The sequence below is a fragment of the Balaenoptera physalus genome (assembly GCF_965194825.1).
Source record: "Balaenoptera physalus genome assembly, chromosome: 19".
NCBI classification, from domain to species: domain Eukaryota; kingdom Metazoa; phylum Chordata; class Mammalia; order Artiodactyla; family Balaenopteridae; genus Balaenoptera; species Balaenoptera physalus.
Genome location: NC_138900.1, coordinates 66,869,946 through 66,896,056, shown reverse-complemented (window position 1 = coordinate 66,896,056; position 26,111 = coordinate 66,869,946). Strand labels below are relative to the sequence as shown.

General features: G+C 57.4%; 1 protein-coding gene across 3 annotated transcripts in view; it reads right to left on the bottom strand.

The window, feature by feature from the left end:
* ZNF469 (zinc finger protein 469) overlaps positions 1 to 26,111 on the bottom strand; it is a 285,469-nt gene that overhangs the window by 135,808 nt on the left and 123,550 nt on the right. For all 3 annotated transcript variants that reach the window (XM_082436887.1, XM_082436886.1, XM_082436885.1), the window contains one exon: positions 1,627 to 1,729. The gene's annotated coding sequence lies outside the window, so the exon portion shown is untranslated. The remainder of the gene's footprint in view (positions 1 to 1,626; positions 1,730 to 26,111) is intronic.

The window sequence follows — 26,111 nt, the reverse complement described above, 5'->3', positions numbered from 1 at the left end:
CACTGCTTCCCAAGGAGCACTGGAAGGCGGGCCCGAGGGCCAGGGTGCAGCACTGATGCAAGCACGCCCCACCTGCGCCCTCCTCTCCATGGCCGCCAGGGGCGCCCCCGCCAGGCCCACGGATGGCCCGGGGGGCTTCTCAGCGCAGCGCCCAGCCCGGCTCCGGGTACGGCCCCCGCTTTTCCTCCTGCAGCGCAGGGTGAAGGGCAGACCCGGAGGCACAGCACACAGAGCTCACCCAGCACAGCCGCCCGCCCTCCTGTGGACGGAGCTAGCACTGCCCTCGGAGCCACTCCCGGCAAACACCTCGGAGCAGCTGGACACAAGCCTCCTGCCGCTGGTCCATTGTGAGAGCCACCCAAGCGCCTGGATCACATCTCTTTGTCCACAACCACCCCAAACCGTGCTCCGACATCAGCTCAGCGCTGACCGTGCACCACGCTCTGTGCCACACTGACCCGTGTACAGACACCGGCTCCGCACTGACCACCTACCAGCACTGACACAGAACTGACGTGCGCACTGACACCGGCTCCGCACTGACCACCTACCAGCACGGCCACAGCTGACGCGCGTACTGACACCGGCTCCGCACTAACCACCTACCAGCACGGCCACACTGACCCGTGTACAGACACCGGCTCCGCACTAACCACCTACCAGCACGGCCACACTGACCCATGTACAGACACCGGCTCCGCACTAACCACCTACCAGCACGGCCACAACTGACGCGCGTACTGACACCGGCTCCACACTAACCACCTACCAGCACGGCCACAACTGACGCGCGTACTGACACCGGCTCCGCACTGACCACCTACCAGCACGGACACAACTGACGCGCGTACTGACACCGGCTCCGCACTGACCACCTACCAGCACGGCCACAACTGACGTGCATACTGACACCGGCTCCGCACTGATCACCTACCAGCACGGACACAACTGACGTGCGTACTGACACCGGCTCCGCACTGACCACCTACCAGCACGGACACAACTGACGTGCGTACTGACACCGGCTCCGCACTGACCACCTACCAGCACGGCCACAACTGACGTGCATACTGACACCGGCTCACCACTGACCACCTACCAGCACGGCCACAACTGACGCGCGTACTGACACCGGCTCCGCACTAACCACCTATCAGCACGGACACAGCTGACGTGCGTACTGACACCGGCTCCGCACTGACCACCTACAAGCACGGCCACAACTGACGTGCGTACTGACACCGGCTCCGCACTAACCACCTACCAGCACGGACACAACTGACGTGCATACTGACACCGGCTCCACACTAACCACCTACCAGCACGGACACAACTGACGCGCATACTGACACCGGCTCCACACTGACCACCTACCAGCACGGACACAACTGACGCGCGTACTGACACCGGCTCCGCACTGACCACCTACCAGCACGGACACAACTGACGTGCGTACTGACACTGGCTCCGCACTGACCACCTACCAGCACGGACACAGAACTGACGTGCGTACTGACACTGGCTCAACACTGACCGTGCACAGCATAACCGGTGACAATAAAGAGTAAGTGAAATAAGACAGGAAGTGGCAGCAAATGAAACTCTGAAGAGGAAGCTGTCTCCTACCTTGTGATCCCCGGTCACAGGCGGTATTTCCGCTCGAGGGACGTGCTGGTCTGCCCGCTGTTCCCCCTCCTCACAGCTCTGCTCTCTGGGCCACCAGCCGACTCTGTGAATGACATACGAGCGTGTAAACGGGACACTGAAGAAGCAGCCCCGGACGGCGCCCAGCTCAGGAACCGCCGCAGCCAGACCCCTGGGCACGGGGGTGGGGTGGGGAGGGACCCACCAGACGGCCCCCCTCCCACGCTGTCCTCACGGGTCGCTCTCGGGTGCCCGCCCCAGGCCCTGCCAGCCACCCAGTGTGTGCGTGTGTGCACGCTTTCCCCACGCCCTCACGGTCACACGCCCACGTACGCGGGCATAAACTGTCATCAGCAGACACGAGGTTCCTACGGCATCATTTCCTTGGCACCTTCCTTATTTTTCTACCCCGCACACCCGTTGGAAATTCCTGTAAGTCAACGGCAGATTCTAGCGTGTTCTTGTGGGTCACTGCAGTGTCCCTGGGAAGGAGGGTGTCGCTCAGGGGCGGGGTGGCTTCCCCTGTCCTATCCCTCCCCATGGACGTCCCCTTGCTGCTCTGTGCGGGGCCAGCTGAGGCTGCCGCGATGCACCTTGTCCGGGGGGTGGGATGCCACTGTCCTGGTGGGACCCTCCCAAGGGCTCCCGGGAGTGGACCCTCCTCCGTGGTCTCTGCTTCTGCTTCCTCCAGCCCCTCTGGTCCTCTTCCTCCAGGATTCGGTGTCTCCCTGTGGCCCTTTCAGCCAGCAGCTCGTGGTCTGGGGGGCCCCTCCCCCCCACTGTCCCCCTCCCCCCCACTGTCCCCCTCCCCGCGCCCCGCCGCCTCTCAGTTGCCCTTCTGACTGCTAACGCATCTGTCCTCTTCTCCCCTGGACGGTGAGGGTGGCAAGGCCCTGGACACCAGCCAGGACCCTTCTGTTCCCATCCACAGTCCCAGGAGGTTTGGGGGAGGAAGGAATCAAAACTTGTAACAAACACCTCTTTAGAAACTGCACTGGATTCGGAGACAAGAAATGGGGTTCCGTCCCAGCCTCTGGGCTGACTTCTGAGGGCGGCCAGCCAAGCCACGTGCCCTGTCTTTTGGGGCCTCAGTGGGTCCATTTAGGACACGAACATAAAGACTTGTGCTCCCTCAGGACTGTCACAGAGACGGAGAGAAACTGCGAGGGTGTGAGGCGCTCTTCAGCGCGACAGGCTGTGGAGGCGTCCCCCCGCCCCAGCTGCCTGCGACGCCGGGAACGCCCGCAGCAGGAATCAGGCTCCACGGTGCTCCAGGGGACGCGCGTGATTCTCTGCGCCTTCACCGGCACCCACTATCCACAGTAACTCTCAGGAATCTGAAGTGCTCCCCGAAAGGCGTGGTTTTCCTACCCTGCGCTCGGTGGTTTGGGCCTGCCCGTCGCAGCTGTGCTCTTGCAGAGCCGGGGGGTTTAATCTCTCCAGGTGCTTGCCGGCTCCTTACACTCTCCGGTTTATCTAGAATCGTTTGGACTGTCAGCAAAACATAAAGAATAACTGCCTTCAGAGGCCAAATACACCACAGGCACCCATCTCCTTCAAGGGTTAAGTAATAGTTTCCAGGTCGCCGTGGCCCGTGGCAACATCTGGGCCTCATCTCTCCAGCCCACAGAAGTCGAGGCGGGGACAATGGGCTTCCAGAGACCCCCCCCTCACGCTCGCTGTTGAAGGCGTGTTTGTTCCTTTTCATCTTTAAATTGGAGAACGCTGGTGTGCGTGTGTGTGTGTGTGTGTGTGTGTGTGTGTGTGTGTGTGAGCGTTTGTAAAATAGCCCTGTTCTTTGAAGGGGGCTGGTGGGATCCCTTAAGCCTGCTTTCTCCAGCACAGGTCTGTGGACCACGCGGGGCCACGAGGGTGTTCTCGAGACCCAAGGAGATGAGGGACGACTAAAGACGACATGGCGAGCCTTCCAGAAGCCGAAGCCCTTTATTCTAAGACAGCCCTTTTTTTAATTAAAACTCTCCCCAGGTATAGGAGACACACATAGGCAAAGAGTTCATGGCACTGCCACATCCTGCACACACCCACAGAACCAGAGCCCCATCGGGAAGCAGAACACGGCCCCCCTGCCCTGGGGCCCAGCCCAGCCATGGGCCTTCCTCCCGCGGCCGAGGGGGTCGGTCAGCTGGGCTACTTCGTTGGTAGCCACAGTGTGTGGCTTCTTTCATTCGACGCTATGAGATTCATCATATTTTTATTTATAATCGCTGTAAAATATACGTGGCATAAGATTTACTGTCCCAGCCGTGGGTAAGTGCACCGGTCAGTGGTATTAAGCACGTTCACAGAGCTGTGCCACCATCACCACCATCTGTCCCCATAGCTCTTTTCATCTTGTAAAACCAAAACTGTCCCCATTAGATACTCACTCCCCAGCCCCCTCCCCCAGCCCTGGCACCCACCATCCTACTTTCTGTCTCTATGACGGCGACTCCTGTAGGGACCACATAGCAGTGCAATCCTACAGTATTTATCCTTTTGTGACGGGCTCATTTCACCAAGCATAATGTCCTCAGGGTTCATCCAGGCGGTAGCAGGTGCCAGGATTTCCTTCCTTTCTAAGGCTGAAAAACATTCCACTGTATGATGGACCGCGTTTAGTTTATCCATCATCCATCAGTGGATATCTGTGTGGCTTCCACCTCTTGGCTGCTGTAAATAACGCTGCTGTGAACACGGGTGTACAAATATCTCTGAGACTCTGCTTTCAATTCTTTTGGGTATATATACCTGAAAGAGAATTGCTGGATCATATGGTAATTATGTTTTACATTTTTTGAAGAGCTGCCATGTTGCTTTCCACAGTGGCTGCACCACTTTGCATTCCTACCAGCAGAGCTCCAGGCTTCCAATTTCTCCACATACTCGCCAGCACTTATTTTCTGTTTTTTACGGGAGCCATCCTGATGGGCATGAGGTGCTTATCTCCTGGTTTGGATTTGCATTTTCCTAATGATTAGTGATGTTGAGCATCTTTTCATGTGCAAGACTGGTCCACATTTTTGTGTAAATTCTATTGTGTGAATACAATTTATCTACCCACTCCACTCCGATCAGCATGGAGGTAGTTTCCAGCCCGGGCTATGATGAACAGGGCTCTGAGAATGTGCCAGGGCACGTCCTTTGTGAACATACGTGAGTGCCCCCCACCCCTCCAGCTCCCGGGAGTGGAGTAGTTGGCTGTGGGTGGAGAAAGAAGGACTTTTTTAGGCTTTTGCCCATTTTTCTGTTGGGTTGTTTGTCTTTTCCTTGTTGGTTGGTAGGAGTTTTGTGGAAGTAGAGTCTGCATAAAAGTCCTTTATTGAGTATGTCCTGAGAAATTCTGTAAAAAAAAAAAAAAAAAAAGAGCCACAACCCTCACTCTGAAGGTCATTCCTTCCCCAGCACGTCATCTCACCGATCCATCCACCTGTCCGTCCATCCATCCGTCCATCCATCCATCTGTCCGTCCATCCATCCATCCATCCACCCATCCATCATCCATCCATGATCAGGAGCCTCTGGCCTGTCTAGATCCTGACACTGCCGTCCCCCCTTCCCTGCCCAACCAAGCATCGCTAACTGCTGCACCGGGGGCCCCCCTTCCACATGCTGCACAAGCCCCCCTCGCCGTGAACACGCACCCCTCTCCAGGTGCTGGGCGCACCCACGCCCTGCACCTCTGCCTGTGCTGGTCCCGCTGGACCTGCGTCCCCGTGAACTCACCTTCCACAGCCTGTGGAGCTGTCTGAGCCCCTTGCCCACCCCACCCTGGTGACAAGGAGCCATGCCTGTCCTCGAATTCCCATGTGCTCTGTCAAGCCTGCTGCAGAGTCTGTTATTAACGAAGACAAAGATGACAGTGGCCGAGCCCTGCTGGAAGCCAGCCCTGGACTAGAACGTTCCATGACTCCCCCCAACAACCCCACGAAGCAGGTTCTACTGTTACCCCATCCTACAGATGAGGACCCTGGGGCCCAGACAGGTAGAGTCACTCTCCCCACACCACAAATCGAGTAAGTGACGAAACAGATTCTACGATCCAAGAGCGGCGGCCAGCCCTGCACAGGGGACCACACCTGAACGGTCTCTACGCTCCTGAGCTGAAAACCAGAATAAATGAATGAACTGAGGGGTGAAGCCTCAAGCAAACAGCACGACCTCAAAGCCAGAGGACTGAGCAGTTAGCCACTAAATGGGGGCCTTCCCGTTGACACGGGCCGCCTGGAACCAGACCTTCCTTCCGGTAAAGGAACAAGAAGAAGAAAAGGTAAAAGCCAAGAGGAAAATAATAAGCAGAGAAAAACTGCCCGGAAATTTTCCCCTGAAGTGAGCGTGATTGCTTTGGACGTTTGGAATCTGGGTGCAGTTGGAGAAACATCAGGTCGTGATAAGTGTTTTATTTCACTTGCTGCAGGCGGATGGGATAACGGCCATCTGGAGCCACCCGGGAGCGTGAGGCCGCGGAGAGGCTGTCGTGATAAACAGGCCCGGTGAAAGCTGCCGGCACGCCCGGCCCGCGCCCTTGGCCGTTCCCACTTCCTGCTCACGCTGCAGGCAGAGGAGCCTCACGGTCGGGCTCCCGGGAGCTGGCTCTCCCGACGGCCATCACCAAGCCATCAGCGCACGTCTGTGCAGGGCCTGGGCCTGGTCCAGGGCCGCAGGCAGCGTCCTAGGCTTTGAGCATCAGCCGGGCTCCGAGGCTGTCTGTCCCGATGACAGGACACGTCTGTCCTCAGGAAGGTGGCCCAGAGTATGCGAGTGTAAGCTGCGGTCAGGAGGGGCAGGGCAGGGACACACCTGGGTACCCTCACCGCTGCCTGCCTCCCTCCCCTGCTCGGCTGGGCGGCTCCCCCCCGGCACCCAGTCACCTGGGATTTAGGATTTGGGAGAAACGCCACCCCCTGGGCTTGAAGTCTGCTCCCTGGACAGCCCTGGTGGACGTGCTGGGGTTCCCCCCACACCACGGAACCCACCCAGCCAGCAGGAACAAGAGCGGGAGGCTCTGTATAGATGTCTGCCCCCACTTCCTCCTGCAGGCCGTCAGAGGACCAGATCCTTCCCTCCCAGGCACCTGCCCACTGACCTGCCACTCCCGCTGGGTCACTGCCTGGCTCTGGAGTCCCAGCCACGGACGGGTCCCGGCCGGAGACGCACCAGCAGCACCGTGGCACCTCCTCTCTCGCTTCCCCCGGGGCCACCCCTCCCCACCCTGACTCACATGTCCCAAGCAAGAGGGGCAGCCCTAACCTCCCCTCAGCTCAGCTCAGCCCTCTGGAGCACACGCCCAAGGCAGCCAGAGGCCACGGACGCAGGGCCACGGATGCAGGGCCACGGACACAGGGCCACGGACCTCCATGCCTGAAGATCCACAGGGGGTGGAGGAGCAACAACCAGAGGAAGACACAGGCCTGTGGATGGGGGGTGGGGAGGGGATGGATTTCCGGGGCAGCGGGACCCTCACCAGCAGCCCTCTCCCAGAGACACCTGGGGCGAGTCAGTACCTGCTCCAGGGTCACCGCGACCCACACGTTCTCAGGTGTAAACTGGGCAGAGAAACATGTCACATGAAGGAGTGAGGACCAAGGGGACGCAGGATTAGAAAAGCGGAGGGGCCAGCCCAGCGGGATGCAGCCCCGGGAAGCCTGGCCCGAGGGCTCTGCCCCCCCATGGGCCGATCATCAGAGAAGCAAAGACCCACCCTTCACCTTGGGAACCGGAGCGCTGGACACACCTCCGCAGCCCCCGCGCGGCCTCGGCGAGGGAAGCAGCGGCTAGCAAGTGCTTGCTGTTTACCCAGCGTGGGCGGCAGCTCAGTACCCTCCACGGCATCCCCACGGGGAGGGTCGCTACTGTCCCCAGGGCGCGGGTTGAGGCCGAGACCCAGAGTAAACGACTTGCCGAGGGCCCGCGCAGCGGGCCGCGGATGCCAGGGACCGCCCAGCAGGTTCCGTCTCGGTCACTCGACCTGTCGGGAGGGAGGCTCAGGCGCCGCCGTGCGGAGGCTGCCCCCAGGTCTCACCCACGGTGACGGAGGGCAGCCCTGCAGACCCTCCCGTGACACCCACGCCGGGGACTTACTCAGAGATCAACACATACACAGTGCACATGTGTACACAAATGAGCACGCACACACGTGCAACACACGCGCACCAGCACGTGCACAGCCCTGCACACACGTCCACACCGGCACGCACGTGTCACGGGGGACCCGCACCAGCTGGCGGTGGCTTGCGCTCAGCAGGGCCCGGGCCGCCCGCCTGCCTCTGGACCCGGCTCCGGCTTGCGGCCTCCAGGGTCACCAGGGCAGACGAGGCTGTGACCCAGGCTCGTGGCGGCCGGCTCCCCGTGTCCCTCAGCAGCCTGGCACCACGCCTAGCAGAGGGGTGGCCGCCGGAAAGCAGGCGAGTTATTGAAAGCACACCTGGGGGCTAACCTCCCAGGCTCCAGACGGGGCCCCAGCACAGGGGCTGAGCTCAGGAAGCAGGCATGTCGGGGTCTCTCCTCCCTCTGTCGGGCACACTAGGGCCCGGTGGGCAGGGGCTGCACACTCAGAGGCCCGGGTCCCTGCCTGACCTGGCGAAGCGAGCTCCCCAGGGGCCCGGCCAGGCCTGCGCCTCAGCCAGCTCCTCGGTGCTTAGGGACGACGCTTCGAGGAGCACGTCGTCAGGCAGCACCCGAGGGTGGGGACCCGGAGGGAGGGGCGTTTGGCTCGGGACACAGCGCCACTGCGGCCCCTTCCCCCCGCCCACGTGGGCTTGGAGGCTGGGCTCTCCCCTCACCAGGGCCCTGGGCCCCCTGAGCAGGTGTCTGCCTGGAGCCGCGGTTCTCAAAGCAGGGCCTCAGCGCCAGCGGTAGCAGCAGCCTCTCAGGCGCTTGCTGGAAACAGGACCCCGCCCCAGAGCGGCCCCCGAGTCAGAGGCTTCGGGGCCGACTGTGGTCTGCGTGCACCTGCCCTCCAGGGCACTGGCTTGTGTGGCTGGACCTGTGTGCTGGCAAACAGAGAAGGGGCGTCTGCTCAGCCCCTCGCCTTTGCCTGCTGGAGGTGATGGGGTGCGGGGGCTGACGGCGTGGGGCCCAGCAGGCTCCTCCGCGAGTGACGCTGTCTCGTGGGGGGACCGGAAGGTTGTTCTAGAGTGATGGTCTGTATCACCTGTTGTCCAGGTGTAGCATGCATTTGTCAGGACTTAATGGATAAGACTGTGAAGATTTGGCATTTCACTGTGTGTTCAATTTACCTCCCAAGAAGGAAAGGAACCTCTAACAGGTGCCGACCTCTGGTCTACGAGGTGTCCGGGGAGAAACATCCTGACGCTGCAACTCACTGACAAGCACACGGAGGCTTCCCAGACCCTCGATCTCGGCTTCTGCAGGACATTCTGTCGAGAAGGGGCGCGGCCTCCAGGCCCGGCAGGGAAGGCGGAGGGTGGGCGGGTGTCTGGTGTCGGGAGGCAGGGAGGAGCTGGGCTCACGACAGAGGACAGGACAAGTGTGACGGGTCAGGGAGCGAGCACGGCCGTGAATGCAGGCACTGCACGGGTGACCCACGGTCCATCCTGGAAACATAAACAGATGGGAGTGGGGATGGGACAGCTCTTTCTTAATGTACGATGCCAAAGAATAAATGCATAGGAAGTGACTTTAAAATGCACCCCAAAGTAGGACGGACAGAGCAACGTGGAAACGGACACACACGTTACGTTAATAAAGCACATGCAGCCGGTGGTGACGGGAGAATGGGGCAGTGGGCACAGGGGTGTCCAATGTACAGTTCTTTCGTGGTCTGTACGTCTGCAAAATTTCATAACAAGATGTCAAGAAAAGACAAAAAAAAAAAAAAGGATGAGAGTTGGGAAATAAAGACAAAAGAAGGCACCGCAGTTTGAACTCGGGGAGATGGAGGGGACTGGCTCCTCGGGGTGACATCCACCCCGCTAGGTCCCTGCAGCTCGGTCCCTAGCACAGACACTCCCACCGGCTTGAAGTGGGCCGGGCGGACCGCTCAGACTCAGAGGCGGGGCCCCAGGAGGGCTTGGGGCCCGGGAATGAATAAAACTCAGAGCCACTCATGCCTGGGGACCCTTGCTAAACCTGGCCGGGCCAGCAGGACCCCCAGGGCCTGGGAGCGTCACCGCGCCCTCCTGCCTGGGGGAGCACGATAAACATGCCAGGGCCAACAAACAGCGGCCTTTCAAAGAGTCGCGACAGAAAACAAGGCAAAAAGCACCATCAAGGCCCAGGCAGCCTCACAACAGAGCCAAGCAGGGTCGGGGGCTGCCCCTTGCTGGAGTTCAGGCGGAGCTCACGGAGGTCGGGGACCCCAGACCAGACGCGGGAAATTCAGATTAGGCAGTGGAGGAGCGAGGCACTGGGCCCTCTTCTGGACGGCGGGTTGGGCCGGTACCGCCCTCCCCGGCAGCGCACGCTCTCCTTCCGAGACCCCCCGAGGACCCCACTCCCTAGGAGTCCGCGCGACCTGCTACTGCTCGGACCCCACCAGGCCTCCCCCACCGCGTGTCCCAGTCACCCCCTGCCCCGCGCCTCCCTTTCTGTCTGGGGGTGAAGGGCTCGGAACCCCGGCGGGGCGGCCGAGGAACCGGCCCGCCGGCAAGCTCGTCAGTCCCGGACAGCGAGGTGCTTGCTGACAGCCGTTCCCTTTATTGTCTCTCCTCCTCTCCGCCCTTAGCTGAGCTGGCCTGGAGCCCAGTGGTCAAGCTGGTTAAAAAAAATTAGCAAGACAATTATCTGTCACCGCCACCCGCTGCCCTGCTGCTTTCTCTAATTAGCCTGGAGGGTCTGAGGGCCCCCCCCCACCCAAGCTGGTGGGGCTGCCCTGCAGCAGGACAAGGTCCAGGGGCTCAGGGCGCCATGGGAACCAGGGCGGGGCGCCAGCTCCAACCTCGCCTGGCCTTCCCAGAACTGCTCCGGGGAAGCCCCGCCGCCAAGGTACTGAGCTGGGTTTGAACAGCATCCGTGTGAAGAGTGTGTCACATCTCTCCCGACACCACTGAGTCTGGGAAAACACACCTGTCATGCTGCCATCACCCGACAGACGCCTCCAAGAGCCACTGCCCAAGGGCTCTGCTGAAGCCAAAAGCGAGATGCTCCAGGATTCCCGTGCTCCCTGGTCCTCCTTGGCACCGGCCCAACGTCGCAGTTGGCCTGGGAGCAGCGGCAGTGTTTCCCCCACTTCTCCACCTGACTGGCACTCTCGGGTCTGCGGTCGGCACCGGATGCAGAGGGCAGACACGGTCACGGCCACTGTTTCCCAGTGGCAGCCCCAGGGCAGCGGCATTCACATTTGGTGTTCTCTGCCAGCTTTAATAAATGTCACTCTATGTTTGAAACCTTTTTAGTGGAGGAAACAGGTCAGCAAACCCTTTGTGTTCTTTGCCAAGTGAGACCTCGCCCATCTGCGTCCTGTGCCTGCTGGATGCGTACACGGCTGATGCTGAGTCACTGTGATGTTACGGTGGAGGGCATGGAGCCTCATCAACGGCTGCTGAATTTATCAAAATCTAAAGATAACTGACATTCCCTTCATATATAAAGAGCACCCAGAATCAATAAGAAAACCACCATGGGTGGAGGAGGGGTAAAGGATATGAGCAGCTGATTCACAGAAGTGGCTCCCAGTCCTAAGAGAAGAGATGCAAGTTGCTCTGAGCTCTGCACTGTCTCATTCAGACAGTGTGCTGTTGGCAAAAGGGCAGATACAGAGATCAATGGAGCAGACGAGAGCTCAGAAACAGAGTCGTATGACACACAGTCAACTGATTTTTGGCAAAGGCTCAAAGGCAATTCAAAGTGGGTCATGTATCTAAAGCTATAATGCGAAATAGAAACTTCGCATTATAGATTTAGAAAACAAGGAAGAAAGTAGGAAACGAGGGAGAAAAATCTGCTTGAACTTGAGGTCGTCAATGAGTTTCTGTATGTGACACCAAACATGTAATCCATGAAAGAAAAAAATTAATATACTGGATGTTATCAAAATTTTAAAAATTTGCTCTGTGAAAGACACTCCTAAGAGAATGAAAAGACAAGTCACAGACCAAGAGAAAATGTTTGCAAATCATATTTCTAAATATGGACTTATTTCTAGAATATATAAAGAACTCTAAAAACGCAACAGCAAAAAAACAAGCCAATTAAAAAAGAGCTGCACAGACACTTTACCAACGAAGATATACAGATGGCAAGTAGGCATATGAAAAGACGCTCAACGTCAACTGTCAGTCGGGAAATGCAAATTGAAACACAGAGATACCTATACGCCTATCAGAATGGCTGATATCCAAGAAACCAACAACACCAAAGGCTGGCAAGGATGTGGAGCCACAGGAACTCTCACTCATCCCGGGTGGGGATGCAGCATGGTGCAGCCACTGCAGAAGACAGTTTGGCAGTTTCTTACAAAGCTAAACACAGACACACCATATGCCCCAGCAACTGTACTCCTGGGTGTTTAAGCCAATGAACTGAAAACACAAAAACTTGTATGTGAATGTTTATAGCAGCTTTATGCATAATCACCCCAAACTAGAAGTAACCAAGATGTCCTTCAACAGTCTATAGAGAAACAAGCTTGGTACATCCACACAGCAAAATCATATCCGGTGATGAAAAGGAACAAGCTACCGATTTAACAAACACGGATGAATCTTAAATGCATTTAGCTAACTGAAAGAAGCCAGACCCCAAATGCTACATATTCTATGATTCCACTCCTATGACATCTGGAAAAGGCAAAACTATCGGGATGGAAACTGCCAAATCAGGGATTGCCCGGGGCTGTGGGAGAGGACAGTGGTTGATTATAAAAGACATGCACTGGAGGACGTTTAGGGGGATGCAATGGTACTGGGGTGATGCTTACATGACTCCAAGTATTTATTACCCAGAGAACTTTACGCCACAAAGAGTGAACTTTAATGTATGCAAATTAAATCTACTAGGATGGCAGCAGATCCCAGGATGGGATGCAGACGCTGATCAGAGAATCCAATTGTATTACAAACGTTAACACAAGCTCACCGAGGGGAGGGGGGCAGAAAGGAGCTGACCTAAGTAACTTAGGAAAGCGGACACTGAAGGCTGGGTGCTGGTGCTAAGACAAAGGGCCCACTGCATATCAAGACTGGAGCTGGTAGAGCTGCTTCTCATGGGAAGACAGGTTAGCCTTCAAACTGTTTTACATGGACACGGGGGTCTGACAAATAAGTAAACTGACGCTGGAAGGAGGAGCCACGCGTCTCACTGCAGATAAGCAGGGAGGAAGGCTGGCATGGTCCACGTGGCGCTGGGTTACTCAGAGGTCTCAGCACAAACTCGTGCTTAGCTTAATACAGATACAGAGGGACAGAGAAACAATTACAGGTCTGTGAGCACACACAGGTAGTGCACAGGCACACACACAAGTACACGTTCCCTGGCTCTGCCTGCTCAGAAGGCCTAGAAAGAGTGACACCCCAGTAGCACCGAGCACACCTGGGGCCCAGATCTTGGTTTCTAACACCATTCTCCTAAAGGAACCAGGGCTTCTTGGAGAAACAGCTGATTCTAGGGTAGGACTGGGGAATATATGAGGTGAGCATATTATACCGCATCCTATAGAGCCAGAAAGCGAGGAAGTGCCCAAGAAACGAAAGGAGGGGGGGTCAAAGGGACACCGGTGCCACCCTGAAAGGGCTGACAGTGAAGCTGGAACATCTGAGAAACAAAACCAGTGACACGGGATTAGGGCCCAAGGCAGGAAGTACACATGGGTGAGTCCAGACTGAGACAGTTAAATGGCCAAACGCATAAACACATAGGAAAGAAGAGACAAATCTACACCAAAAATTCCAAATAACTCACGTAGATACCGCCCCTCTAAGAGGGAGAGTTTAATCCCTCCTTTCCCTCCTAAAAATTGAGGGTGGCCTGGATTTAGTGACTTGCTTCTAAAATAGAGCAAGTGACGGCAGAGAAACCTGGCAAACATGACCTCAGCCAGGAGACCAGGGTCAACGTCAGCAGTGATGGGTCACGGTGATGGCGTGTCCCCCCATAGCACGTGATGGAGCTCTCTCCCTCTGTGTGTCCTTTCCCCTAAACCCATAATCTCTAACCACGAGAAAAACATCAGACCAACTCCAGTTGAGGGGCATTCGACAAAACACAGCACCCGCACTGCTCAAAACTGTCAGAGTCATGAAACACAAGGCAAGTCTGAGCAACCGTCACAGCCCAGAGGAGGCTGAGGAGACCAAATGCATCCTGTATGGGATCCTGGAGCAGGAGAGAAGACTGCAGTGAAAACCTACTGAAATCCAAATGAGGTCTGGCCTTCGGTTCCCAGTGAATGCCCTGGGGCTGTTCTCTGAGTTTTGATGAACATGCCATGGTGACGTGAGGTGTTAACAACAGGGATGGAGGGAGGGGACACAGGAACTCTCTGTACTACTATTGCAACTTTTCTATAAATCTAAAACTCTTCCAAATTAAAAAGTTTATTTTTAAAAGACTTGAATAGATCTTTTGCCAAAGAAGACATATAAATAGCAGGTAAACACACGGAAGGGCCCTCAACCTCATTAACCAAAAGGAAGATGCAAATTAAGCCTCCAGGAGACACCCCCTCGTACCCACCGTACAGCTGAGCAGGACCCTGCAGGGCCTTTCCAGGAACCCCCTTCCCCATGTCCCCTGCCTCTTGTTTATTGAAAAAAACTTCAGCTTCCCAGGCCTCACCCGAGTTCCAAAGAGCAAATTTAATCAAAAGCAAAGGAAAGCAGTGAAGCAAGACAAAATAATAACAGTTTAGCCATTAAACAAAGTCAAGGACCTTTAGTTCCTCCTCAAGGGATACAGATGTCATCCTGAGCCATGTCCTTGAGTGATACTGAAACGCCATCAGGTGGAAGAAGTTAACTGTCTGCTGCCCACCAGCACACAGACCCCAGACCCGCTGCAACCAGAAGGTTGATGACGTTGCCTCCCGATGACCTCACCACCAACCAGTCAGAAGGACATCCACGAGCTGACCACGCCCCCACCCCCCTCCCTCACACGGTCTTTAAAAACCCTTCCCTAAAAGCCACTGGGGAGTTCAGGCCTTTTCAACAGGAGCTGCCTGTTTTCCTTGCTTGGTCCCACGTCGGACACCTTGCCACAAACGCTGTACTTCCCTTCACCACAGCCCGGTGCCAACAGACTGGCTTTACTGCACAGAGGAGCGGACCCAAGTTTGGTCTGGTATCAGCTAGGATAGCCCTAGTCACTGCAAAGATGGGCGGTAGCAGGGGTCAGCCCAACGAGGAGATACAGGACCTCCTGCACTGCCGGGTGGTGCCTAAGACAGAAGAGCGCTTTGGAAACAGCCTAATACCGTGTGGAAAAGTTAAATGGACTGACTTAGGACCCGGCCATCGCACTCCTAGGAATCCGCCCAAGTGAAGTGAAACACGTGTCCGCGTAGAACCCTGTTCGTGCGTGTTCACGGCAGCCTTGCTCATGACTGCCCCAGAGCACCCAGATGTCCACCAGCTGGGGAACGGATGGAGGACACGTGGAGAGCCCACACGACTGGCCACAGAAAAGGACACGCTTCTGGTACATGCTGCACGACGGACCAGCCGTGGAGACTTCGTGCTCAGGGAAAGAAGCTGGACGTCGTAAAAGGTGGCATCCGGTCTGATTCCGGTCCTACAAAGTTTCCAGAAAAGGCGAATCTCTAGAAACAGTAAGCGGCTCTCTAACCCCTGCGTTCCACGGGGGCCGTCCCTCACTGGCACGGGGACTCTGGCCACCCGCAGTGCACCCCGCCCACTCCCCCCTCTCCTTCCCTGACCTTAACACTCAGAATCAAACTGCAGGCCAGGCCTGAGGGCAGGGTTGCCCCTCACCAGCCCTACAGCCCCGCGTGGCGCTGGCGGGCGACGGGTGCTTGGTCCCCGCTGACCGACGGCGGGGCGCGGGGCGACCCGCGACGCTGTGGGCCCCGGAGCGGGAGGCGGGAGAGCACGCCCATCACGGGGTCAGAGCCCGTGCACCCTCCCCACGCCCGGGCCCCTCGTGTGCGCGACGGCTGGCCGTCCTCCTGGAGGATCGGGAGCTCGGCCACGGGCGCCGCTGGCATCCCTCTGCCCCAAGCCCTCCTGCTCACACAGCTCCGGGGGCGCGCTGTGTGCTGTGTGCAGGGCAGCCCTCCCAGCGGCCACACTGACCTCTGACACCGCCTGGGAGTCGTGACGGCCGGCTCCGAGCAGGCCCGGGGGCTGTGAGCATTGGCCACTGTCTTACAGGGCTCAGGGTGGCCGGGGCCTCGGTGTGGGAGAGACGGCCTGGAAGGGGCACACGGCGAGAGGCCTGGCTGCCCGGGGACAGCGGGGGAGTGGCCTGGGGGAGGGACACTGACCGGGCAGCTGGGCCCTACGGGTGTGACTTGGGCAAATCCCTGTCTGTCGGATGAGCACGTGGGACCTCGCCCGAAGCCCAGAACGCGCCCCTGCCCCTGGGGGGCCTGCGTGCAGGGCAGCAAGTGGAGGAGCCGGCGGCCGGTACCCCCAGGGGGGCAGGCCCACCAGGGGACCCAGGAGGGATGTGCCCCCCACACCCGAGAGGGGCCGCAGAGACCTGCAGCCACAGCCCTGTGGACCAGGCCCCAGTTCACAGGTGGGATCCTGGGGCTCAGAGGCGGTGGTCTGCCCGGGGGGCACCTCCCCAGAGCACCAGGTCGTGCGAGGGTCCCGGGGCGCCCTGTGTGCTCCCCAACTGCTCGGATCCCCTTCCTGGGCACTCTCCTCTTTCTCTGAAGGGTGCTGGGCCTCAGAGCCAAGCCGGGTGAAGTCATGCCCTGGGGTTGTTAGCGGACACAGCCACTGACTCAGCCGCACGAGAGAAGGGGTGCTTCCAGACGGGGCAGGGACAGACCGTCCGCGGGGCGGGTCCCCTCGCTCCGCTGCAACCCAAAGCAGGCCTTGCCTGAGGTGTCCCGCAGGGACAGAGGAGACACAGTGGCCCCTAGAGCGCATGGTCTCTCCCCACCCCTCCCCGAATCCTTGACCCTGGCCCTTCTGAGCGTCCGTGTTGGGGGACAGCGAGAGTTCTGTCCTGCGAGGACAGAAAGGTCCACTCTGCCCTCTGTCCCTCCGTGGGGAAGGCTCACATCACCTGGGCTAGGGCCCCTGCCCCCAACCTTCCTGGAGTGACCACCTCCCATAAACCCACCAGAAACGCACCGCAGAAGCCCGATACCTGCAGCTCGAGAGCTGGCTCGGCAGGGTGACAGACGGGGGCCCAAGCAACACTGGGCACCAAGTGCTGGACGGTGCAGGTGAGTGAGAGCCTGGAGACCGAGGGAGGCCAGGGAGGAGGCCCACCTGCGGGGCCTCAAGGAGGCGGGGGGCTGATGGGCGGGACAAGGTTGGTGGCCTCCGACCTGTGCAGACAGGTGAGCGCTCACAGGAGGCACAGGAGGAGAAAGTGCGTTTGGAGCGATAACCGTGGGGCTTGAAGCGGGGTCTGGGGCCGGTCAGCAGGCAGTGCGGAGGCTGGAGCGGGGAGACGGGAGCTCGTGCCAGAGTTCCAAGCGGGGAGGGGGAGGGGCCCGTGGAGCGTGCCCCCATCTGCCCTCCCTGGGCAGCAAAGGGACCACCGGGCCGTGCTGTCCAGTGAGCCGGTCCCAGCGCGGCTGAACCAGCACCGGAAGAAGGCCTCAGCTGGGCACGGGCCCCACCGCAGGGCCTGAGCTCTGGGGGCAGGTGGCATCGACGCCGGGGTCGTCTTTGAAGGGAGGCTCCCTGAGAACTGGGAAGGTGGGGGCAGGCCACGCCTTCCTCATGAGCCGCTCCCCCCCGGGGGGCCCGGCCCCCGGGGGCCTCTGGTCCTCCCAGCACCAGTTCGGGCCCCGCAGCTCCCCCTGCCGCGGGGATGTCACCTCGTCACAGAAGACAGGGATTTAGGGACGGCAAAGCTCACCCACTGCGGAGTTTTGGAGAAAACAGGGTCCCTCGCACTGACAAACCAAGGAAATGCTCCAGGTGAACCGTGTGCAGACGAACTTCCGAGCAAGTCGGCGGGAAAGTCGCTGAGCGTGGCCAAGGCCCAGAACTTCCCCCGACGCCCCACTCCCCCCGCCCCAGGCCTCGTGGCCGTGAGTTATGCATCCAGGTTCCCTGTACAGGAGGGTGTTGGGGTCCCTCCAGGGCCAAGAAAGGCTGCTGCCTGACCTCCGCCGAGCTCCCCGCAGAGGTGCTTTCCTGCGGCCTCGGGGCCACCCCCTCACCCCCCGGCTGTTTCATCCTCCCCTGTGAGGGGGGATAGCTCCTGTGCGTCTGCTGCCCCTGACGGATGGGGGACAGCCACAGGATGGTTCCAGAGCTGCTCCTGCGAGGTGATGTCTAAGCTGTCCACTTCTCTCCCTGAGCTGCTTGTGGTAACTCTCAGCGGCGACACTGCAAAACCCAAGATCCTTAGGCGGACGGGGCCTTCTCTGCTTCCTGCGCCGGCCCTGCTCCCACCCTGCCCACGTCCTTCCCCCACGGCCTTGCCATCACCCCTCCGCTGAGCAAGCAGGACCCAGGCCAAGTGCCACCCCTCTGGGAAGATACGTGACAGCCACTGCTGACCCTACACAGCACCGTTCTCATCACCGCAGCGGTCCAGCCGAGCCCGGCAAGAAGAGGTGTGTGGTCAGTGAGTCCGGGATAGGCCCCTCCTCATGGGCCCATCCCGGGAGGGTCCTGCTCCTCGCATGGGGCCCCCGACTCCAGGGGCTCTAACGCGTTCCCAGAGAGACTCTCGGCCCGTACACAGTCCCGATCTTTTTCTCCCCTTGGCAGACTGGATTTTCACAGGGTTACCCACTCAGGGGCCACACCTATGTTTCCACGGAGATGTCGCGCCACTGTCTCTGACGATGTGGATCCGCCACCAAGGACTCCAGCCCGTCGCGGGGTCAGAGCCCAGCCTCACGGGCTCCCTGTGCCACCACGCGACGCCGGTCTCCTTTGCCAGAATCTCAGTTTTATTGCACTTTGAATAACCTCCCGAGAGAAACCCTTGAGAGTTTCCTTTGTTTACGGGAATCTTTGATCCCCTAAGAGTGTTTAGAACTCGCTCAAGTGTCGTCTTCCTGCCCCCGCTCCCGGCCCCGTGGGGCGGCAGGGAAGCCGTCGGCCTGTCCTCGGTCTGTGGGGATCCAGGGCCCCAAGAGAGAAGCCCTCAATCCGGAGCCTTTGGCCCCGGGGTGGAGGAGGGGCCCCTGCTGGGACCCTACAGGCTCGTGGCTGCTTTTCCAGAACAGAAGCTCCGGGGGAGGGGCCCATATCCTACATCCTACGTGAGCAACTTTGCATCCACGCCTGGCCTTCCAACCACAGCTGGGGGTGGTGGTCTGCTCCCCCCAGCCCCGTGAAAGCCGGCCACCTGCCGGCCACCTGCCGCCACCCGGGCTTGAGGCAACCGCCTCCCCAGCCCCCTGAAATGCGGGACTGGCTCCCGGGGCTCCGCCCCTTTGCCTCTTCTGGGCCACCTGCCCCTCTCGCGTGGTGTGGCTTCTCGCCAGAAGCCTTTGGAGTGTGCCCAGTTCTTCTGTTATTTCAGGTTGTTGTGCTTCCAGCACAGATTTCCACTCCGCTACCACCGGGATGGAAAAGGCCTCTTCCATCTGAGCCTTGCGGTCCCAAGATTCCGACCCCTAAGTAGAGCCGGCGCCGTTTGGGGCAGAAACGAGCGTGAGGGTGGGCGGCCACCAGGGGTGCGTGTCCTCTGCCACCGGCCGGGTGGCTCTGGGAGCTGGTGCGCAGACTCAGAGAGCAGGCAGCCCCGAGTCCTTGTGCACCAGCGGCCTTCAGTGGTGCCCTCGTCCTTGCAGCCGGCAGGGAACCCTCAGGAGGGCACTGCCATCCCCAGGACCCCCTGGAGTTCTTGTCCCTCGTCGTCGCTCCAGGCCTCCCTCCGCCGCCCACAGGCATGGCAGCGACCCGCGGCGGCCCCACCCCCAACAGGCTTGCTCCCTGGCGGCCCTCAGCGGGCAGGATGCCCGAGGGCGGGGGGCACCACGGGCGGACGCGGACGCACTCGGTAACTTATCCTCTGTGCTTTCAATCCCATCCTAGTCGGTTTCAGGGCCAGGTCTGCGTGTGGTGTGGACTTGGACAGCACAGGCCTCCACCCTATGCGGTGGGTTCATAATTCCCAAAGGTCAAGGTGGACTTTTCTCACGAGGAAAACGGGCCCTGTGTACCTTTGTGGACTCCCTGGAGTGAGGCCCCCTTCATCCTACCCCCTCACTTACCATGGCCCCCAAGAGGCCATGAGATGCTTGAGAACTCTGGTCCCCAACCCTGCCCCCCTCCCCAGGTCACAGCATGCTCTAGCCTCTCCAGACGCCTCTACACAGGGGAAGCCCCTGCGGGCAGGAGACCCTCCACATGCTGGCCCAAGACCCCCATTTTCAGCTGAATCCCAGCAGAACTCGCCTCCTCCCGCTTCTAGAGGCTGTAGGCACTCCTTGGCTTGTGGCATCATGGCTCCAATTTGTCTCAAGTCTCTGTCTCCTCCTTATAAGGACCCTCCTCTCCCCCTGGATGATTCAGGCTAATCCCCTGTCTCAAGGGCCTTAACTCAGGCACACCTGCAAAGTCCCTTTTATCGATTCATGTTCCCAGCTCCAGGGATGAGGACCTATTATCTCTCGGGGCCATCAGAGGTGGGTTTGGATTTGATAACAGAGGAAAGAAATGATGGCATTCAGATCAGTGGCATAGTAAAGAGGGGGCACTGTATGTCACAGAGAAGAAAAATACCAAAAGTCAAGCGGTTTTGTCAAAGAATACTCTCTCTACTCTGTCCCAATTCCAGACAATTTCTCAGAAAACAGGGCTGCCCCTCTGGGCAGCACGGCTGGTTTTCCAGGAAGGGTGCTGGGTGGAAAGAGGCCTGTGGGCTCTCGGGGAGCCTTTGCCATGAGGGCATCACCCTAAATCAGTGCAAGGCAGAGGTCCGGGCTCCAAACTCCTGTGAGGACCTGATGGTGGCTGTGAGCCCTCACAGGGGTAGCTGCCCCTTCCTGCTCCTTCCCCCTCCCCCGTCACATCTATGGAGAGCCTGCTTCAGGGCAGGTGTCATCCCAGCCACAGACATGATGGGCTCGTACGTACACCCACGCTGGTGCCTGCCACCTCAGCCCCCAGTGCCTGGTTCAGAACCGGATGGACCCCAGGAGAGACGGCTCAGACCCTGACTCTCCAGCGGAATGTCCTCCTAGACACCACAGCCACTGTGACCAGGTCTTGCGAGAAGCCACAGCGTGTCAGAGCAGGAGAGGCCCCAGGGCCCACTGCAGCTGAGCGTCCGGCCCCGCGAGGGCCTGGCCAGCCCAAGGCCACATGGGGCCAGCTCCTCACCCAGCACAGCCCGGAGCTCTCCCCACTCCACCCCGTCCAGATCCCCGTGGTCTGGAGTGATCTGAGACGGGGAAGATTTGGAGATGCTGAGCGTGGAACTGACTGCCAGCAGGGCTGGGAAAGGGAGAAACCAGTTGTGACTGAGCAGAACCCGGGAGGGCCATCCCAGAACAGACCACCCCCCCATGTCCTCTGCCTGCCTCTTGTCTGCAGAAGAACTTTAGCTTCCTAGGCCTTACCAAGTTCCAAAGAATAAATTTAATCAGAGAAGTGAGAAAATGCAGAAAGAAAGGAAAACAGTCAAGCAAGACAAAATAATAACAGTTTAGCCATTAACAAAGTGAGAAAATGCAGAAAGAAAGAAAAACAGTCAAGCAAGACAAAATAGTAACAGTTTAGTCATTAACAAAGTCAAGGACCTTTAGTCCCTCCTCAACAGCTGTAGATGATACTCTGCGCCATGTCCTTTGAGTTGTTTTGCAGATACCGAATCCCTCTCCAGGTGGAAGAAGTTAACTACATGCTGCCACCAGAATGCAGACTCCAGACGGGCTGGAAACAGAACGCTAATGACTGAGATTCCCAAAACATCACCCCATTACCTCACCACCAACCAATCAGAGAATTGTTCACAAGCTGATCACGCACCTGCGACCCTTGCCCTTACCCTGTCTTTAAAAACCCTCCCCTGACAGCCATTTGGGGGTTTGGGTCTTTTGAGCCTGAGCTGCCCGTTCTCCTTGCCTGACACTCTGCAAATAAATGCTGTACTTTCCGTTACCACCACCCGGCAGCAGCAGATCGGCTCCCGAGTTTGGTTCGGTAACAAAAGCCTGAAGCATGTCTCCACCTACAAAGGAGAACCTGTGTTTTTACTGAGAGCAGTTCTCCTGGAAACAGGGGTGGTTTTGTTTCACAGACTCTGGGGAGACCTGGCTGCTCACTGCCCTGGCTTCCTGGTGGGAGAAGGGACGCGGGATCCCCTTGGGGATGTGCCAGGGACACGGGGATGCTGGCAGTGGTCAGGCCCTGCCCCCGCCATGGGTACCTCTGCGAGCCTCCCCCTGGAGAGGCCTGCTCGCCGTAGTCCCAGGGGACGTCTCCTCTCCACGAGCTGGCGGGCAGCCACGAGGCCTGGACTCTAACAGCTTGATTCCCAACACTTTCTTCTGCTTTGTGGGCATGACTTTCTTTAAAGACACGTTTGCTTAAAGAGAAAGAAACAAATACATCACTCTCTGGTCCCTTTAAGGGTCGAGCTCAGTTGGGACCAGAAGAAACAGCTCAGTCACTCCTGGGGAGGGAAGTGCTCCCATGAAATTGTCCTCACCTGCGTCTCCACTCACCCCATGGGCAGGGGCTTCAAAGCCAGTGATTCAGGAAGTGATTTCAGGAAGGCACAGATTATCTCCGAGGCCCAGCTCCCCAAGTGTACAATAGGAATGAGAGTAACTCCTGTGTCATAGGACGACTGTGAGAAAATTGTTTCCTGGTGTGTCTCCTGCTGCCAAGAGGCAAGCTCCACAGGCTGGGGTACGTCCTTTCCAGTCACTCCTGAAGCCCACTGGAGAGTCAGCTGCTTTGTCACCACCCGCAACCACCATTATTATTTTTACTAACCCAAACTCTTCGAGATCCTCAAGCTTCTAAAAGAAACAGAGGGTTCATGCCAAATGCTACAAGGCTTAGCATCCCCCAAGCAGCTTGACCCCTGAGGATGTCTGCCCTCCTACATCACTGCCTGAAATTTCAAGCCCAGAACCTTGAATGAACTTGGATTCCTCCTGGGCTGGACCTCCTCCAGCCCACAGCTCCAGGGCCCCCAGCTGCATCGGGGAAAGCTGATCGGTGATGGGGGACGGAGCTCCCGCGCTGCGAGGTGAGGGTTCTGAGCTACTGAGCTATGCTGAGCCATCTCTTTCCTTCCAGGAAATCTTCCTTGAACAAAATAATCAAACGTCATCCAAGTGGTCTTAAAATCTCTTCCTTCCCGTGTGACCCAGTAACTCAGAGATCCTGATGCTGTTCCCCCAAAGCTGGCACGGAGTGGCTGCCCCCCAATGCACACACACATAAGTCACCCTGGTCTGTGATGTGTGTCTCCTACAGCTCTGCATTTAATCTGTCAAAGTCTATTTCCATTGGTCTGTGCTAGAGTCTACTGAAATGACCTCGGGTTGGGACAAAATTGCACATTTAGTTATTTTATCAGTGTTTCCTTATATTACACAGAGGGCAGCAGAGCCCGTGTGGCACTTGAGGACAGTGATCAGAAAATACAGATTGTGGGAATTCCCTGGCGGTCCAGTGGTTAGGCCTCCGTGCTTTCACTGCCGAGGACACGGGTTCGATCCCTGTCGGGGAACTAAGATCACACAAGCCCCGTGGCATAGCCAAAAAAAAAAAAAAAAGGAAGGAAGGAAGGAAGGAAGGAAGGAAGGAAGGAAGGAAGGAAGGAAGGAAGGAAGGAAGGAAGGAAGGAAGGAAGAAAGAAAGAAAGAAAGAAAGAAAGAAAGAAAGAAAGAAAGAAAGAAAGAAAGAAAGATTCAAAAGGAAGCTTCTGGGCCATCATTTCTGTTTAATCTCACTCTGGAGCCAAGGAAGGGAAGGAGTTAAAAAAAAAAAAAGGGAAGTGATTCTAAAGCATTCCTTGGTGTCAAACACATAGCTCAGTTTCCACAAAGCTTAGCCCTATGGGTAGGAGCAGGGTTTGGGGCTCCTTTGCTGATCAGTTGGGGGACTTTGTCCAAGACATTTAACCTCCTAAAACCTCATCTGTAAAATAGGCATAAAAATATCACTTGGGTATGAATGACAACTTGTCTTAAATTGCTTGGAGTCGATGTCCAGGTTTTAGGCTTCTTTCCAATACCAGACACTAACAGAGAACAGGACCCATGCCTTATATGTCTATATCTTAAGGAGGGGCTTCTGAAGATTCTACATTGAAACTATAAAATATTATTGAAAGAAATTAAAGAAGACCCAAATCAATGGAGAGGTATACCATGTTCATGGATTCAAACACTCAATGCCCTCATGATGTCAGTCTTCCCCCCAAATTCAGTATCTATAGATTCAAAGCAATCAAAATCACAGAAGACTTCCTTTTTGGGTAGAAATTAATAAGCTGTTTCTAAAAGTTATATGGAAATGCAAAGGATCTAGAATAGCCAAATGACCTTTAAAAAGAAGCACAAAAGGGAGTTACATTATCTGATGCTAAGTCTTACTATAAATCTATAGCAGTCAACGGAGTATTATGTTGGAGTGTAGATAGGTAAATGGTTCAATAAAACCAGAATAAAGAATCCAGACTAACACACACACACACACACACACACACACACACACACACACGGAAATCGGGCTGGATGTGGGTGCACCCCTGGCAAGATCGTGGGGGCAGAAGGAAACACACGCAAGACTCATAACACAGAAGAGCACCACCTCCTCCCAGAAGCCCAAGTTCGAACCCCAGCCCCGACAGCTCAGCTGTTTTGCTTGCACAGGTAGCTGTGTCTCTGGTCACCTGAGCTTCCTCATCAGTGACATGCAGGAATTGAGATAAATGATTGCAAAGGTTCCCAGCTCCACAGTTCTTTTATACTAAGTTCATAAATGTGCTATAGTAACACAATTAGCCTACCACTTCCTCCTCCCCAGCACTATTCTAGCATACTCTCAGCTTCATAAATTCTACATAAAGTAAAATTCATTGGAAGAATTTTTAAAGAATATTTGCAACCCTTGGAGAAACTGGAGCCGTAGTGGGGATTTTGCAAAATCCAGGAACGTCCGCTTGAGGCTTTTATTGGACACAGATCCAGGGACTCACTTTTTCACATTTGGCCACATCTTGCCTGATTCACCCATGGAATTTTTTCTTGATAACATCCACGGTGGCTTCTAAAGGCCTCTCCACGTCTCAGCGAAGTTCAGTCACCCTGAAGCTGCTTTCTCTGTTCTCTGAGAAGTAGCCCATCACATTCCTTTCTGTCTGTCTCGCGGGTCCATAAGCCCCAGTGTCCGGGACTGGGCCTCATCTAGATTTGGACCCGGCTGTTGAATGGACTATTTGGCTCCATCCGGGCAGTGCAAGTGGCCTTCCCATTGGTCAAAGCTGGACGGCTGTGGCAGCCTTCGGTCTCGGTTACTTCACAGTCGTGAACCCGCACTGAACCATGCCCACGGATGCTGGGCGTCAGGGTGGTGGAGGTCTGGGGCCTCGGCTGACGTGGGGCTGGAATCACCGGGGGTGGGGGCTCCTTCTCTGGCTTCTGGAGCTGGACTGGGAGCCCCTCAGACTAGGGCAGTGCCCAGGGCAGCATGCTCCCCACACACAGCCTCTCTCATGGGTGCCCAGGCCACGGTCCAAGAGCTCCACCACACGGGAGAAGCTGGCGCTTTCTGCCTGGCCTCAGAAGCCAGCTGCGTCTTTCCCGTCATACTCGGTTGAAAAAGACACACGCTCTCCCAGTAGCAAGGGGGGAAGACCCAGACGAGCCAAGGCAGGTGAAGGCGCTTGCCCTGTGCTGGGCAGCTGAGCTGCAGCTTCCTGTTTCTTGCCACGGAAAGTGTCCAGAGTAACTATCCCAACTGCCCTGCCACCCCTGACCCTGAGCTCCACTGAGCCCTGGACCCACTTGTCCCCTACAACATGCCGAGCTCTGGGGGATGCAGATGACAGGTAACAACATTCTGAACCCGGGGGTACAGCAAGTAGCGAGCACAGGGAGGGTGGGGTTTGATGAACAGAGGGTGGAGTCAGCAGGAAGGAGACCCAGGGAAGCCGCACATTTGAGGGGTCGTCCACATGGCGGTCCTCTCTGGGGGTCGCAGACACACATCCTCTGCTCGTCCCGGGGAGCTGCCCAGCCTTAGCCTGGGGGTTGGGGGACCCAGTCAAGGCTGACCTTCAATCACAGGATTAACATGGTGATCAGCCTCAGGCTCTATAAATGTGACCTTGTCCACTGGGTACGAGAGAGACGAATCCACGTCGACCCAACTCCGTGGTGGGAAAAGCAACTCCAAGCACATTCACTCATTCACTCATTCATTCATCCACACTGT